This window comes from Anabrus simplex, chromosome 1 (genome assembly GCF_040414725.1).
Source record: "Anabrus simplex isolate iqAnaSimp1 chromosome 1, ASM4041472v1, whole genome shotgun sequence".
NCBI lineage: Eukaryota > Metazoa > Arthropoda > Insecta > Orthoptera > Tettigoniidae > Anabrus > Anabrus simplex.
This window is the reverse complement of record NC_090265.1, coordinates 694,953,636-694,970,705: the sequence shown is the minus strand read 5'-3', so window position 1 is coordinate 694,970,705 and position 17,070 is coordinate 694,953,636.

Genomic DNA, 17,070 nt, shown 5'->3' with positions numbered 1-17,070 from the left:
GCTTCAGGAAAGGACATAGCACTGCGACAGCTTTACTACGAGTGACAGATGATATCAGACGTGCAATGGACCAACGGGACGTGACTGTATTGACATTATTAGATCTCAGTAGTGCCTTCGACACTGTTAATCCTCAGTTACTACTGCAGAAACTTCGAGAGCTAAATTTTAACAGTGTATCACTTCGTTTCTTTTTATCTTATCTTGAAAATCGCCGGCAACGTGTAACAGTTGGAAATTTGAGTTCAGGATGGCAAAGGAAGACCCTCGGCGTCCCTCAGGGGTCGGTTCTCGGACCACTGCTATTTATCATCCAAATTAATGATATATCAAAAGCTCTTAAATTCTGCAAATTGCAAGTGTACGCGAATAAAAACAGTTTATTAATGAATCCAAATAAGACTCAAGTTATTATTATCGGTACCAGTAAAAACCTTTATTCCCTCAAGCAACAGAACATCCCCCCAATAATTTTAAACAATAAAATCATACCCTACTCTACTTCAGTGACCAACTTAGGAATTATCATGACTGAGACTCTAAACTGGACTCAACAGGTGATAAGCACATGCAATAAAGTACATAAAAGCTTATATCCCCTGAAACGGTTCGCTAATATATTCTCTGTTCTACTTAAAGTATAAATAATTCGCTCTCTTATACTACCTATATTTGACTACTGTGACACTGTGTTGACTGGAATAACCTGGGACAGTAACAAGAAACTGGAACGGAGCCTGAACAGCTGCTTAAGATATATCTTTAATCTGCGATATGATGCTCATATATCACCTTATTATAAGGAGCTGTCGTGGCTTCGAGTGCACCAGCGCCGTGAACTTCACATGCTATCGCTTCTGCACAAAGTTCTTTCCACTAATACTCCCGACTATCTGTCTTCATCTTTTTCTTACCTCTCGTCCTATCATGAACACAATACAAGATCTGGTTCCTCTCTTGCCATACCTATAAACCGCACTGCTGTGTACAACCGCTCCTTCATAATCTCTGTGTCTAGGTCATGGAATTCGCTACCTGCGAACATTAGAGAAAATCCTTCTCATCGCAAGTTTAAAGTGGCTTGCCGGGAGCATTTGCTGGGTAGATCCCGCTGACTTGTTGGATAATTGTTGAGTGAATGAAGGAATGAATGGGATGAATGAATGGATTAATGCAGTTACATAATTTAAGTGTACGTTATTTTGTGTATTTTAAAATTAAGGATTCTTTCATTATTATTATTATTATTATTATTATTATTATTATTATTATTATTATTATTATTATTATTATTATTATTATTATTATTATTATTATTATTATTATTATTGCTATTAGTATTATTTGTTTTATTTGTATTCGAAATTATAAGTTATGTATATGTATACTCATCTAGTGGTTAAGTGTAAAAGAGGGCCTTGAGCCCTAACTTCGCCACCAATAAAGGCATTATCTATCTATCTATCTATCTATCTCCCTTGGTCAACTCTTGTTCTTTTCAGACCCCGACGGTATTACGTATGAAGGCCTAGGGTGACTTTCATGTCACGTCCTTCGTGGCCCTTATCTTCCTTTGGCCGATACCTTCATTTTACGAAGTGTCGGACCCCTTCCATTTTTCTCTCTGGTTAGTGTTATTTTGAGGATGGTTGCCTAGTTGTACTTCCTCTTCAAACAATAATCACCACCACCACCACTTTAAAGACCTCAACGCTACTAGATTTGCCATGGCTAGGGAGTATTTCATTTTCACGTCCTTCATGGCGCTTGTCTTCCTTTAGCCGATATCTTCATTTTTCGAAGTGTCGGATTCCTTCCATTATTTCCCTCTGATAAGTGTTATATAGGGGACGGTTGCCTAGTTGTACTTCAAAACATAAATCACCACCACCACCACCCTCACCACCTGAAATGTAAAGCAGTTTTTACTTGTGCTTGTTTCATGCTGCACTCTAGTGGATGATTTTGAAGTGTTGCGTCACACAGACACTGGCACTCCTTCAGCATGCAACACCACGTACAGGCTCAAGCCAAACAGTATTTTGTACAGTATCCTATGTTCGCAAACGGTGCCTGTGAGGTCTGACTCACACACTCAGACAAGCGCCGCCAGAATACAGGTCAGTTTGTGCGATCATTCAAATTGAGGGCAGAAAAACGTATGAATACATTTTCTTGAAATTTAATTTAGTAGAAATTGTTCTTGTGAGGAAAAGGGTCTCATATTATTTCTTTTGTGCATAGTTGGTGACTTGGTGTACAAGCTGCCAATGGTAAACATGACTAACTTTCTCTCTAATTGAATAAGATATTGTCTGTATATATACAGAAAACAATCAACATCAAGCCTTTTATCTGTCTGCACCAAAAATCCCAGGCAAAGGTCCGGATTTGAAACATTAAGTTTTGAGCATTTCTTATAGGTCATTCCATGTTAAGAAAACAGTACTGCTCTTATGACAACAGGGTTGCTCTCCTCAACATCAGCACGGCGGCACATACATTTGTGAAATTCAGTATTTAAGCGAAAGAAACAAAGCTGCAAATTATTGTTATGAACTGAAGGGGCCGGGAGATATACAGGGGCCAATTTTGGAATTTTTACAGACTCAGAGGAAAATTAAGGCACATAAAATACCTCAGCACTGAAGTGTAAGGCAAAATGGGGGAGCAAATCTTATAAATAAAGTTGTTCGTGTCTGTTTGTTTGTTTGTTTGTTTGTTTGTTTGTTTGTTTGTTTGTTTGTTCCACCATCACGTTGAAATGGCTGGATAGATCTCAACCAAACTTCATATTTAGAGTATACTTACCCCGGGGAAGGTTTCGATATGCATATCATTTTAAAATCTTTGAAAAGACGGGGTTTTATAGGAAAAATATCGTAATAGGCTAATATAGGCGAAATATCGAATTTGTCGTATAAGGACGAGACAAAGCTCAATTTAATCCTCTTGACGCAAAGAACAAAACTCGGTAAGCCCTACCGGCCCGAAAACCATGTTTTAAGGCCCTAAAACCAACCGTTACGGAGATATTGGCACCACACTACCCCTGCTCTAGGAATCGGATAAAGAAATGAACTGCCGTAACCATGGCAACATCAGCTCCAGGATTCTAGAGCAATGAGATTATGTATGTACGTTTGGGCATAGCTGCCAACCAAAATTCGTACAAATAAGACTTAATATCTGGAAAAATATACTGTTGTGTAAGGCACTCATAGGACTCCTTTGGGCGGGGATGGAAAGGGGGTGAAGTACGAGTATAAAAATCTTACTATATATAGAAATGGAAGTGTGTGTAAATGACACATCTCCTCCTAAACCACTGGAGCAATTTCAACCAAACTTGGTACACGTATTACGTACTATCGGGAAACGATCACTGTGGGGGGGGGGGGGGTAAGCCATCCCTAGCGCCCTTAAGGGAGTGGATCAAGGGGGGGGGGGAGGGTAGTTACAATAATAATAGAGAATAGTGTCGAATTCATAGTTTTCCGGGTCGCTGAGTTGAAAAGTAATACTCTAGAATTTTTTAAAGTCCAGCCCCCTTTTAGGTGGGGAGCAAAGGGGGGGTGGTGAGATATAGAAATAATTAAAAACAGTTTCGAGTCCATAGATTTCAGGGTCTCTGAGATGAACAGTATTACTCCGGATTTTTGGCAAGTCCAAGTGGGGAGCTAAGAGGGTGAGATATAAAATTAATCGAAAAACTACGTATAAAAATATTATCTTCTTCTTCTTACTATATATAAAAATTGATGTATGTGTGTGCGTCGGTGTGTGGATGTGGGTGTGTAAATGGCACATCTCCTCCTAAACCACTGGAGCAATTTCACCAAACTTGGTACACTTATCAATTAGTATCAGGAGACAAACCGCGTGAGGGTAAGACACCCCTAGCACCCTTATGGGCAGGGGGCGAGTGGGGTGGTATAAAAATAATCTAGAATATTATCGAATCCATAGTTTTCGTGGTAGCAGAAATAATTAGTGACACTCCGAATTTTTTTAAAATTCTTGTTCAGCCCCCTTTGGTATGTGGGTGTGGGGGAGTGAGATATAAAAATAATCGTAAACAGTGTCGACTCTACAGTTTTCGGGGTCACTCAGATGAATGGTGACAATCCAGATTTTATATCTCTTAGTGGTGGAGGGCGGGAGGGGGACAGTCTCATTGACAGTTGAAATCGTGTACATCGTATCTATAGTACGACGGCTAAATACATATAGTTATCACTTATTAATTTTTGACAGGATCAAATACTTCCCAGTCGATTCGAGCTTCCATAAGGACGAAGTTTTACTTGAAAACTAAATAATCTGAAACTTGAAATCAAACACATCTAAATAATTTAAAACTACATAATAGATCATAACATATCAATCTGCAAGTCAAAAAGGAATTCTATAAAAATTCACATCACACATAACTAACTGGTAATGCAAATCTTAAGGGTAAATATTCAGAAACTATCCGGGCAACGCCGGGTATTACAGCTAGTAGACAAATAAATTTTATGGGCTCAAGGGACGAGGGATGCATTTAAATGCATTTAATAAATTTCTCCAGGCAAATGGGGTACTACTGTGCTGTCGTATTGTAACGTTCTCAGCCATAACGCAAATAAATCACTGTATTAATGTTAAGATAAAGAAATCACATAACACTTACTCAACACAATACAAGTAGGCCTCTACACTGATATGGAGGCTAAAAGGGATACCCAACAAATAAATACTGTACACGACTTATTTACAAACGAAATCACAGTATTAATGTTAAAAAAGAAATCGGACAAGTAGGTTATCGCATAACTCTCACTCAGTACAAGACAATTACACACTGCTTAAAGCCTAAAAATGCACACGCAACAAGTAAATACTGCTGATGACTTAACTACAGAAGTAAGCTGCCGGCGTTTCAAAGAGTGAGGGGACTACACGATGCTTGTACAAAAGCAACATTGAATGAAAGAAGGAAACGAAGCGATGGCTGTTACCGCCATTGTGGTGGTGATTTTTGTTTTAAGAGGAAGTACAACGAGGTAATCATCCACTCTGAACAAATTATGAAAAAGAAATTTAAAATACAAAATAAAATTATTTATTCAACAAAGTAATTTGGAAACGCAGTACAAAATAAAACAAAAAACAATTATAGAATTAGGCCGAAAATATTACTAACGAATCAAAAGGGAACGTATGTTCCCTGAGTAACAGAACACTTGTAATTTATATGCCTTTGATAAGTCGATAAGCGGATGACGAGATCAGCAGTAGTCGCGTCATCGGCTAGTATGCGTTCGAGTGTTTCCTGCAGGCCGAGGCTCCGTCTTAGGCCAGAGAGATCGGCGCACTCTGTGAGGATGTGGGCCACGGTGAAGTCGGCACCACAAGAACACACTGGGGGGTCTTCCCTCTTTAGGAGATAAGAGTGCGTAGATCGTAAATGACCTATCCTCAGCCTACACAATACTATGGCCTCTCTCCGTGAATGTCGGAAAGAGGACCGCCACACGGTAGTTGTCTTCTTAATTGCTCTCAGTTTGTTGGGAGTTCGGATAGCTAGCCACTCCAATTCCCAGGACGCCAAGATGGTTCGACGTAGCTTAGAACAAATATCCTTAGCAGGTACATAGACTGGAGGAAAAAGTACAGTTTCCTTTGCAGTTTCATCCGCAAGTTCGTTTTCCGCAATCCCAACGTGGTTTGGAAGCCACGCGAAAGTGATTCTGGTACCAGCACACCTTAACCAGGCTAGAAGGTCATGTATCTGCTGTACCAGTGGGTGTTGCGAGAAACAGGTTTCCATAGACTGCAGAGAGCTTAACGAATCGGTACACAACAGAAAGTGGCTTCTTTCGTCACGCAGTGCAAACTGCAGAGCCTCTAAGACGGCGTAACGCTCTGCAGTATACACGCATACTTTAGGAACCGAGATCTTCGTGCTCATATCATCAGTGACGGAAGAGCAACCAGCAATATCTCCGATTTTAGAACCATCCGTGAAGATATGTCACGTAGCCGGATATTGGTGAACGAAGTCCTGAAAATACCTCCGATAAACGGAGGAATCCGTGTTCACCTTGGGTCCATGGAGCAAATCTAGACGTATATCCGGTCGCGGAACCAACCACGGAGGTACCTCGCTAAGAGTTCGTTCAAGGCAACCACCGATATCAATATTCAAATCATGACGCAAGCTATCAAACCGAAACCCAACCGTCCGTGTGGCATTCGGCCGGTCTTGACACCGCTGGTGGTATTGGGTACGATAGATGCATTGATAGCTTGGATGTAGCGGCATTTCACGAATTTTGACAGCGTACGTGAGGAGCAACTGCTGCCTCCTTGTCCGTAAAGGTAGAACTCCCGCTTCAGTAAGTAGGCTGGGAATGCGGCTAGTACGGTAATCAACCGTTGCCAGCCTCACTCCACTATGGTGAATACTGTTTAAAGGCTCAGCGTAGATTTCGATGCCGAGCCATAAGCCGCACTTCCATAGTCAATCCGGGAGAGGACCGTAGCCGTGTAAAATCGCAGCAGTAACGCACGATCAGCCCCCCACGAAGTGCCGCTGAGAAACTTAAGCATGTTAAGTCTCTTCATGCAGGCAACCTCCAACTGACAGATGTGGGGCTGCCACGTAAGTCTCTTATCAAAATGGAGACCCAGGAATCTGCAGGTGTCAACCACTGGTAAGACACTGTTTCGCAAGCGGAGCTCTGGTTCGGGATGCACAGGCCGACGTCGACAGAAGTGTACAACAGAGGTTTTCGCTGCTGAAAATCGAAAACCGTGTTGCAGGGCCCATCTGTCGACTCAGTTAATAGCTTGCTGTAGCTGTCTCTCAGCAAACGCCACCCTTCCGGAGCTGTAATGTAGAGCTAAGTCGTCTACATACAGCGAAGGAACGACTGCGGGCCCAGCAGCGGCAACTATGCCGTTGATGGCGATTGCGAACAGCGTGACACTCAGTACCGATCCCTGAGGTACTCCATTTTCCTGAACGTAATATTGAGAAAATGCATTCTCTACTCGGACTCGAAAGGGACGGAGGGACATGAAGTTCTCAATAAACGTTGGCAAATTTCCCCGAAATTCCCACTGGTGTAGAGTGGAGAGAATCCCATATCGCCAGGTAGTGTCGTAAGCTTTCGCCAGGTCAAAAAAACACGGCGACTTGGTGTTCCTTCCGGTGAAAGGCCTCCTGAATGGCGCTCTCCAGCCTGACCAGATGGTCAGTGGCAGACCGATGAGAGCGAAAACCACACTGGTAGTTAGACAAGAGTCCCTCCTTTTCCATGGCCCACACAAGACGCCGGTTAACTATCCTCTCAAATAGCTTACAGAGGCCATTCGTAAGGCATATTGGCTTATAACTATCCAGAAATTTTAGATCTTTACCTGGCTTGGGAATTGGTATAACAATTCCCTCGCGCCATTTAGATGGAAACAATACCTCACTCCATATTCTGTTGAATAGGGTGGGGATATCCTAGAGACGTCTGTCACTCAAATGCTTTAAGAATTTTGTCAGGTATAGGAGCCGTACCTTTGCATAGCGCGAGTGCACTCCGCAACTCTCACTCCGTGAAGGGCACGTTGTAGGGATGTGAAGCACTAGAGGCAAAAGAGAGATGGTATGCCTCTGCTTCGCGCTTAATTGGAAGAAATGCAGAGTCGTATCTCCTAGAGCTGGACGTATCTGCGAAATGTGACGCTATGTGGTCGGCTATGACTGAATGAGTCGTAACTATATCTCCGTTAGTGGATATTCCGGGTACTGAGGGCACATTCTGTACTCCGACAATACGGCGGAGTTTTTTCCACACTTGTGATGACGGAGTATGTGCCGTGATGGATGACACTTTTCCCACGTAGCTTTCTTACTTTCTCGAATCAAAAAACGGGCCTTCGCGCGCAGACGCTTAAAAGTGATATGTTTGACCATCGTTGGATTCCGACGTAAATGCTTAAAAACCCGTCGGACATCACGTATGGCTGCTGCAATTTCATCCGTCCACCATGGGACCTGTTTCCGGCGGCGAACACAGGATAAGGAAGGAATTGTTTCCTCCGCAACAGCCTAAATTCCAGTAGTAATGGAAGAAACGTGGTCGTCAACAGACTCCAGCATATCATCAGCCATCTCTGCGCGTTTCGTAAATTCTGGCCAGTTTGTCCGCCGAAGTAACCAGCGCTTGGGTACTTCGGACTGTCTTTGATTCAAGAGAGACAGAATTATCGGGAAATGGTCACTATCACAGAGGTCGTCGTGTACTTGCCACCGTAGCAGGGGAACTAGCGCACGGCTACACAAAGTGACATCCAGGTGTGAGAATGTACCATGTACGCTGCTGAAATGTGGCGGTTCTCCTGTATTAAGCACGCAAAGATCTAAGAGTTTGATCATTCGCTCAAGCATCTTCCCTCTTGAACAGGAAGACGGGAACCCTGGGTTGTATATAAGGGAGTGGCCAGCCCCCCCCCCCCCCCCGAAATAATGAATATAAAGAAAAAATAAATACCGTAATCTGAAGTATTTTAATTAATCATGCGCGAAGGCATCGCCTACTTTTCCGGGTAGGTGGGGGGAGTGGGGTGGAAATGGTGTGTAGTTCGTGGCAGTGATCACTGAACACCGGAAACTCCTGCTCCCGTCCGGCTCTCTGCGCATGCACGAACAACTGAACTACACCAGTCGCCTCCAGAGGCCAGCACAACAACCGGGCGCCAGGGGTGTGGCAATCATTGGTTGTTGTTTACGTTTGTTCGACATCTGTTGTACTTAAGTATGGTGCTGTTTGAAGTGTTAATGTTTATGTACTTTATCAGTATACTGAAATTGGCCGTAAGTGAACCACAATCGTAATGAAGAGGCAAGCTTCCATTCAAAACTTTTTCGCAAAAAAAAAAAAAAAAAAAAAAAAAATCTAGTGTCAATAAGCCTGTTGGCGATAGCCCTGAAGTCGGTGGTGTTACGAATGGACAAAGTGCAAATGGGCGCGACGGTCACAATACTGAAGTTGGCTGCGTTGGTAGAACTGCTTCTTGTGATGTCGCTACTTCGAGCTCAATTAATGCAGTTCCGGTTATGGAGGATAGTAGGCCTAACCAAGTAAGGAAAAATATCTATGATATTTGAAACTATTGTCAAAACAATTCCGTTCAGTCTTTCACAAACTAAAAAAATATGTTAGAAAATGTTTGGATACAAATTTCCCTCCATTAGTAGTTCAAATCATACTAGATATTTTCAAATAAAGTGGCTAGAAGACAGGATATTGAGAATAATAAAAAACGGCTAATCCCTATAAAACAAACAGTACGACTTTGCGGGAGGCAGCAAATAGCTTTCAGGGGTCATCGTGACTCTGGACGAATAAGCCTTGAAGAACCGGAACAAAATGATGGAAATTTTCGATCTTTGTTGGGATACCGAGCCAACAGTGCAGATAATATTCTTAAAGACCAATTAATGACCAGTGTGGAAAGAAGATGTACACAAGTTGGCTGCGTTGGTAGAACTGCTTCTTGTGATGTCGCTACTTCGAGCTCATTAGGGCTTGACCTAAACAAAATGAGAGGCCAAGGGTACGATGGTGCTGCCACGATGAGTGGGCAATTCAGAGGAGTTCAAGCTTTCATCAGAGAAAAGCTACCGTTGGCCCTGTATACACATTGTTCTTCACACACTCTAAATTTATGTTTGTCAGATGCGAGCAAAATACCTTCTATCAGAAACTGTATGGGTGTCATAAAAGAAGTCTGTGGATTCTTTCATATGTCAGCCAAAAGAACCGAAATTTTGAAATCAATGATTTCTGAATGCTGTCCAGAACAAAAGAAAAAGAAACTTATTTCACTGTGTGAAACCCGATGGGCAGAAAGGCACGACTCAGTAATTTAATTTCAAGACATTTTGGAGCCTATCTTTCTCTCCCTTTGCAATATAGAAGAGGAATTAAGTTATTCAGCATCTAAGGCTCACACTGTAAGGAGTGCTATTAGTCAATTTGTATTTCTTGTTAATATTTTTGTTTTGAGCTGGGTGCTATCAACCACGTATAACTTATCCAAGCAGTTTCAAAACAAAAATATAGATCTTCCACAGGCCGTGATTAACGTCACGAGTGTCTTACACCTTCTATCAAAGGAGAGGGCAAATACTGATGACTCATTTAAAGCCTTGTATAATCAAGTAAAGTCATTCGCTGTCAAAATTGACATTAAAGAAGAGATTCCAAGAATTTGCCGCCTTCAAACAGCACGTAGAAACGTCCCTTACACCACAGAAGAAGAATACTATCGATTAGCTGTTTGTGCCATACCTGGACGATTTTTTTAACTCACTGAAAGAACGCTTTGAATCTCACAAGGAAACAGTTGCATCCTTACAAAACATCCTTCCACTATTGTGCATCATAACAGATTTCGGTTCACTGGAGGCTGCTGTTAGTTTCTACGAAGAAGATCTGTCACATAAAGAGATTGTGCAAAGTGAGGTTATGTTGTAGAAAGAGTAGTGGAGTCAGGAAAATCCTTCAAAACTTCCACAAACGACTGTAAGTTCTCTAGGAAAATGTTACAAGACTTGCTTCCCCAACATTTATACCCTTCTCAAATTACACGCAGTTCTTCCTGTTTCTGTCGCAACCGTAGAAAGAACTTTCTCTAGCCTAAGGAGACTGAAGACTTACTTAAGGAACAGCACATCTTAAAGTAGGCTTAACCGGCTTGCTTTACTCTCTATGCACAGAGACATTATAGTTAGTGACGAAGAAGTTCTTGATAAGTTTGCAAGTGTACCAAGAAACTTGGACTTCGTTTTGTAACCATTGGTATACTGTACGCATGTCTGTATGTATGAATCAGCCCAAATCAATGTTTCCTTTTTCCTTTCTAAAGTGTTTGAAATCGTCTGACCTCTTAAATTTACTTAACCTAACCTTACATTAATCTTGCCCCCCCCCCAAAAAAAATATATTCTATATTCGCCCCTGGTAGAACCCCATAGTAAATTACGGGCGTTCACGTCTACCAGCATGAGGAAAGGAGGAGGCAGCTGTGTGATCAAATCTTGTAGTGCATGAATTTCAAGGTTAGAAACCGGTGGAATGTACACGTTGCAAACCGTTGTCATTACTGGCAACGGACTGCGAACTGCAACTACATCTAGCTGAGTACGGAGAGGTTCTTCTTCGCTGAAGATGTCGGAGCGAACTTGGGTACAAACGCCACCAGTTGCCGCGCCATCCACAGCTACCCCGTCTGTGGAATAAAGACGATTTCTCATAGTCGTGTCGTGTCCAGGTCTCAAACGAGATTCCTGTAGACAAACTATGGAGACCGCATAGACGGATATCAATTGACGTAACTCAGCTAGGCGACTGTGTTAACTACTGCAGTTCCACTGCAATAGTGTCATTGTGTGGATTGGTAGTGTTGCGAAATTAGGACAATTGCTTGCCCTTCTCTTTGTCAACTACCTGCCATTTTCCACCGTTCTTTTCGGTATTGTCATCATCCACGATAATGAGTGGTTCAGTCTCCATCGTCTCCTCAGAAGGAGGAGGCGCGGGGACTGGACACACCGCGGACGGTGATCTCATTGATCGGGTACAGTGGGCCTTCTTTCTGGGAGAACTAGGTTCTCCAGAAAGTGATCGAACAAGAGGGCGTCGGGGCCTATCGCTTTTACCCACTGTTTTCGAACACTTTGGAGGAGGGCTGGCAGATGACTTGCCAGGCTTTTTTGGAGATCCTGGGACCCCCGGTCTCGTTGGAGAAGGTTCCTTCTCCAAACGTGTAGGGGAGCATTTAGGCTTCCCTTTCTCCTCCTTTTTCGGACCAGTTGAAGGATGGCTGGAAGGTGATTTTCCAGCCTTTGTTAGGGAAGTCTTTTCCCCCGCCCTTGTGAGGGAGGACTTCCCAGCCGAATGTGTCTGGGAAGAATTTTTCCCGGACGTCTTCGGCAATGACGTGCTTGCTGTCTGTTGAACCTGTGGTTTGACTTTTACTTGCTGAGTACTTGATGTTTGCAGAGTTGATGGTGGGACAGAGGGTACAAAACTTACGGGATTTATGCGTACACTAGCAGCTTTCTCTGAAAAGGGGACGGAGAATTCCTGAGGAGCTATTGATTTATACTTCTTCCGTGCCTCTGGATAAGAAAGTTTATCCAGTGTCTTAATCTCCTGGATCTTTTCCTCCTGTTTAAATGTAGGGCATTCCTTGGATCGAGGGGCGTGCTCCCCAGTGCAGTTAACACTCACTGGTGGTGGAGTGCACTCCGCACCGGCATGCGCCGCTTTTCCACATGCCCCGCATATTGCTGATCCCTGGCAGCTTGGGGAGGTGTGGCCAAAACGCTGGCAGTTGTAGCACCTCATAGGAGAAGGAAAATATGGTCTAACAGTGAGTGTATACATGGATACCTTAATACGTTCGGGCAATTTTTCAAGATCGAAAGTTAAGATGAAAGCCCCCGTGTCGTAGAGGTTATCACCGACACGCCTCTTAAGACGTTTAACGTCGGACACACCTCTACGAGCAAGCCTCCGGATAAGGTCATCATCGGAGGCCTTAATCAAGTCCATAGGAAAGATAACTCCTTTGCAGGAGTTAAGGGACTTGTGGCTCTCACTCTTAACTGGCACTGGTCCGAACAATGTGGCTTCCAACAACATTTTACTCTGCACGAGCGTACTAGTCTTAATGAGTACGCTACCGTCCCGCAATTTCCTCATTTCATCTACTTCACCAACAAGACCTTCCACAGCATTGCTTATCAGGAACGGGTTCTCTTGAAGAAAGCTCTGTCCATCGACTCTGGTCGCAACCAGAAATCGTGACAGACGCTCTTCGGTAAACTTCCTTACTAGACAGGTCAACACGATTGAAACGTTTACGTTTCCTAACTGAACAATTATAGGACGCAGTTTTAAGGCCTGCAGCCTTCGAAGAATCAAAACCAAACTCAAAAACCATCCATAGTTCCACGAGTACCCGAGATCTAAAAAGTCGACCTTCGGCAGAGCCCTGACGTACTGATATACTCCAGATGGCGCCCGGTATCTGGAGTTGGGTCGCTAGGAACTACTCTCCCAGTAGCCATGCATCACCTCGCCACGACCCGAAACTTGTGATTGGGGTGGGCCGCTAAGAACTACTCTCCCAGTAGCCATGCACCACCTCGCCACGACCCGAAACTCGCAATTGGGCGAGGATAAAACCTCCACACTAACCTATTCTAACTATTCTTATCGTTTACTCTACCCGAGGCAGAGAGGTTGGATAGACAGGAAGAGGAATTAACTTTAAGAAGGTGAGAATAGAAGGGTAGAAATAGTACTGAAAAGTAAAGAGCACAGACACCTCTCAGGCAACTCGGCGGACACCTTGTTAGTCTGGCCCTACACCGAGGCCAATCCAGCAGGGGTAACCCTGAGATGGCACAGCCCTCGGGATCAAAAGCACACAAGTCCCCACAGCGACGCCAAGGTCATGGTGTCCGTAGAGGGGGAATGAAGGAAGGAAACGAAGCGATGGCTGTTATCGCAATTGTGCTTCCTCCCTACGAATGTATTTGTGAAAAAGCAAATGGTATGTAGTTATTTAAATAACACAGGGCAAAAATGGCTCATCTTTTCATAATACATAACAAAGTACAGCATAATATCCCTCAATCACGATGAATTACGAGTGTCCAAGAGGGAGGGGTGTTCATTCCTTGTAGGTCCACAAGAGCAATACTGTTTTATTAACGTGGAATGAGCTATAGCAACACTGTGGTACCAAGTGAACCTGAGTTCACATCTGTTCATTCACAGTAGACATTAAAACTACTCTGTTGCAAAACTTAACAAGTTTCTTTATTTAAATGAGACATTTAAATAACATATTTTCAATTTTGGGTGAAGGAGTGTCTTTTGGCATACTAGAGGGCATTAGTTTTTATGATAGAAATTATATCTAATTAGCATGGTGAATAGCATGTATGCAAGGTTCATAGATGAAACTATGGACATTTCCTTAAAGTGATCGCTGGTATAGGACATTTCGTTTCATGAACAGTTGTCATCTTTAGAATTCCAGGTGATATGTTGAAGAAATCTTCTTGCGAACCTGTAAATCTTACGTCGACTGGCGTAAGGAGATAACTCGGTCTTGAATTCAGGAACCCATTAACAGAGAGTACCTATGTCGTAAGTGGGGATGATAGTTACCTCTGAAAGTAGACAAAGCATTTTACGGACACTCATACAAAAGAATGCAGAGGATGAGTGGTTTGATTTTGCTACATCCAGCTTTATCTGTTCTATAAGTACTGGAGCACTGTACACTGACTGACAGAGCAAATGCAACACCAAGAAGGAGTGGTCAGAACTTTATGCCAATTGCAGGGTAGACTGACGTCACTGAGGTATGCTCATGATGTGAAATGCGCCGCTGTGCTGCGCACGTAGCGAACGATAAATGGGACACGGCGTTGGCGAATGGCCCACTTCGTACCGTAATTTCTCAGCCGACAGTCACTGTAGAACGTGTTGTCGTGTGCCACAGGACACGTGTATAGCTAAGAATGCCAGGCCGCCGTCAACGGAGGCATTTCCAGCAGACAGACGACTTTACGAGGGGTATGGTGATCGGGCTGAGAAGGGCAGGTTGGTCGCTTCGTCAAATCGCAGCCGATACCCATAGGGATGTGTCCACGGTGCAGCGCCTGTGGCGAAGATGGTTGGCGCAGGGACATGTGGCACGTGCGAGGGGTCCAGGCGCAGCCCGAGTGGCGTCAGCACGCGAGGATCGGCGCATCCGCCGCCAAGCGGTGGCAGCCCCGCACGCCACGTCAACCGCCATTCTTCAGCATGTGCAAGACACCCTGGCTGTTCCAATATCGACCAGAACAATTTCCCGTCGATTGGTTGAAGGAGGCCTGCACTCCCGGCGGCCGCTCAGAAGACTACCATTGACTCCACAGCATAGACGTGCACGCCTGGCATGGTGCCGGGCTAGAGCGACTTGGATGAGGGAATGGCGGAACGTCGTGTTCTCCGATGAGTCACGCTTCTGTTCTGTCAGTGATAGTCACCGCAGACGAGTGTGGCGTCGGCGTGGAGAAAGGTCAAATCCGGCAGTAACTGTGGAGCGCCCTACCGCTAGACAACGCGGCATCATGGTTTGGGGCGCTATTGCGTATGATTCCACGTCACCTCTAGTGCGTATTCAAGGCACGTTAAATGCCCACCGCTACGTGCAGCATGTGCTGCGGCCGGTGGCACTCCCGTACCTTCAGGGGCTGCCCAATGCTCTGTTTCAGCAGGATAATGCCCGCCCACACACTGCTCGCATCTCCCAACAGGCTCTACGAGGTGTAAAGATGTTTCCATGGCCAGCGTACTCTCCGGATCTCTCACCAATCGAACACGTGTGGGATCTCATTGGACGCCGTTTGCAAACTCTGCCCCAGCCTCGTACGGACGACCAACTGTGGCAAATGGTTGACAGAGAATGGAGAACCATCCCTCAGGACACCATCCGCACTCTTATTGACTCTGTACCTCGACGTGTTTCAGCGTGCATCGCCGCTCGCGGTGGTCCTACATCCTACTGAGTCGATGCCGTGCGCATTGTGTAACCTGCATATCGGTTTGAAATAAACATCAATTATTCATCCGTGCCGTCTCTGTTTTTTCCCCAACTTTCATCCCTTTCGAACCACTCCTCCTTGGTGTTGCATTGTCACTGTCAGTCAGTGTAATTCAAAGGTGGCGAACCTGACGACTATGGTCTGTCATCTGGCAAGCCATCATACGTTAAGTCTACATCGAATCTTCAAGTGGTGGAGGTACTGTCACAGATGCCTGATCCACTGAGTAGTCCGCGCAAAAAAGAATAGAGTGGCAGAGGGAACCTTTAATATTGATGTTACACATTTGGGTTAGGCTTAAAGCAGAAAATGTGTCAAAATGGAATATATGTTGTACTACAGACAAATTGTAGCAAAATAATCTTTATAAATAAAAATAAAAATGATGATGGATTCCCTACCAGTTGTTCGCTTAGTCTTTTCTTCAACGATTTTTTAAGGTCGCAAATTTATCATACATTATCCTGTTTATTCTTCATCCCAATTTATCCTCTCGATTTCCAACTTTACCTTCATTCTATGGATTTCCCCACTCTTAAAACCTCTTTCAAGCTTATTCTACAAATAACATTTCACATCATCTCTCCATTGACAGCTCTATTGACAGATCCGAGAGAATAAAGACGTACTGGGCTGAGAGAAAATTGAAAAATCCATTGTATAGTTGTCTAATATTACTGCTGGGAGACTTGGAAAGGAATCTACCAAAGAACTTGTTAATCTGGGCAGAAGAGCTTGAAATAGAGGGGCATGAAAATCAATGCAAGAAAAACTCAGACCATGATGAAGTCACGGCAGCTTACCTCACAGCAAATTGCACTGAATGAGGGTACAATATTGGAACAAACCACCCATTTTAAATACCTTGGAGCCACATTGCAGGAAGATGGAAGAATAGATGGAGAAATTATAGCTCGATCCCAAGCCTCCGGGAGGCTCTTCAATGCACTCAAGAGAAATTTTCTTAACAACCCTTCTGTGTCTAAATCCACGAAACTCCGTGTGTACAAGGTGATATACCTGCCAACTTTGCTCTATGGCTGTGAAACCTGGGCATTGACCAGCAAACACTGGAGTAGAATTCAGGCATCAGAAATACGATTTACCCGCAATATTGAAGGGAAAACGAGAAGGGACAGAATCAGAAATCCGACCATCAGGACCAGTCTTGACGTCTCACCTGTTCTCGAGGAAATTGAACAGAGCCAACTACAATGGTTTGGACATGTCCAAAGAATGGAGGTTAAGAGAAAGGCTCAACAAGCCTTGGACGCCAGAATGCAAGGAGCTAGACCGCGCGGCAAACCGAGAAGAATGTGGGAAGAAGATGTAAAGGCAGCTGTGGAAGCCACGAGTGGGGAATCGAGGAAAGTGAAGGATTTGGCCAGAGACAGAATCTGCTGGAAAACCTC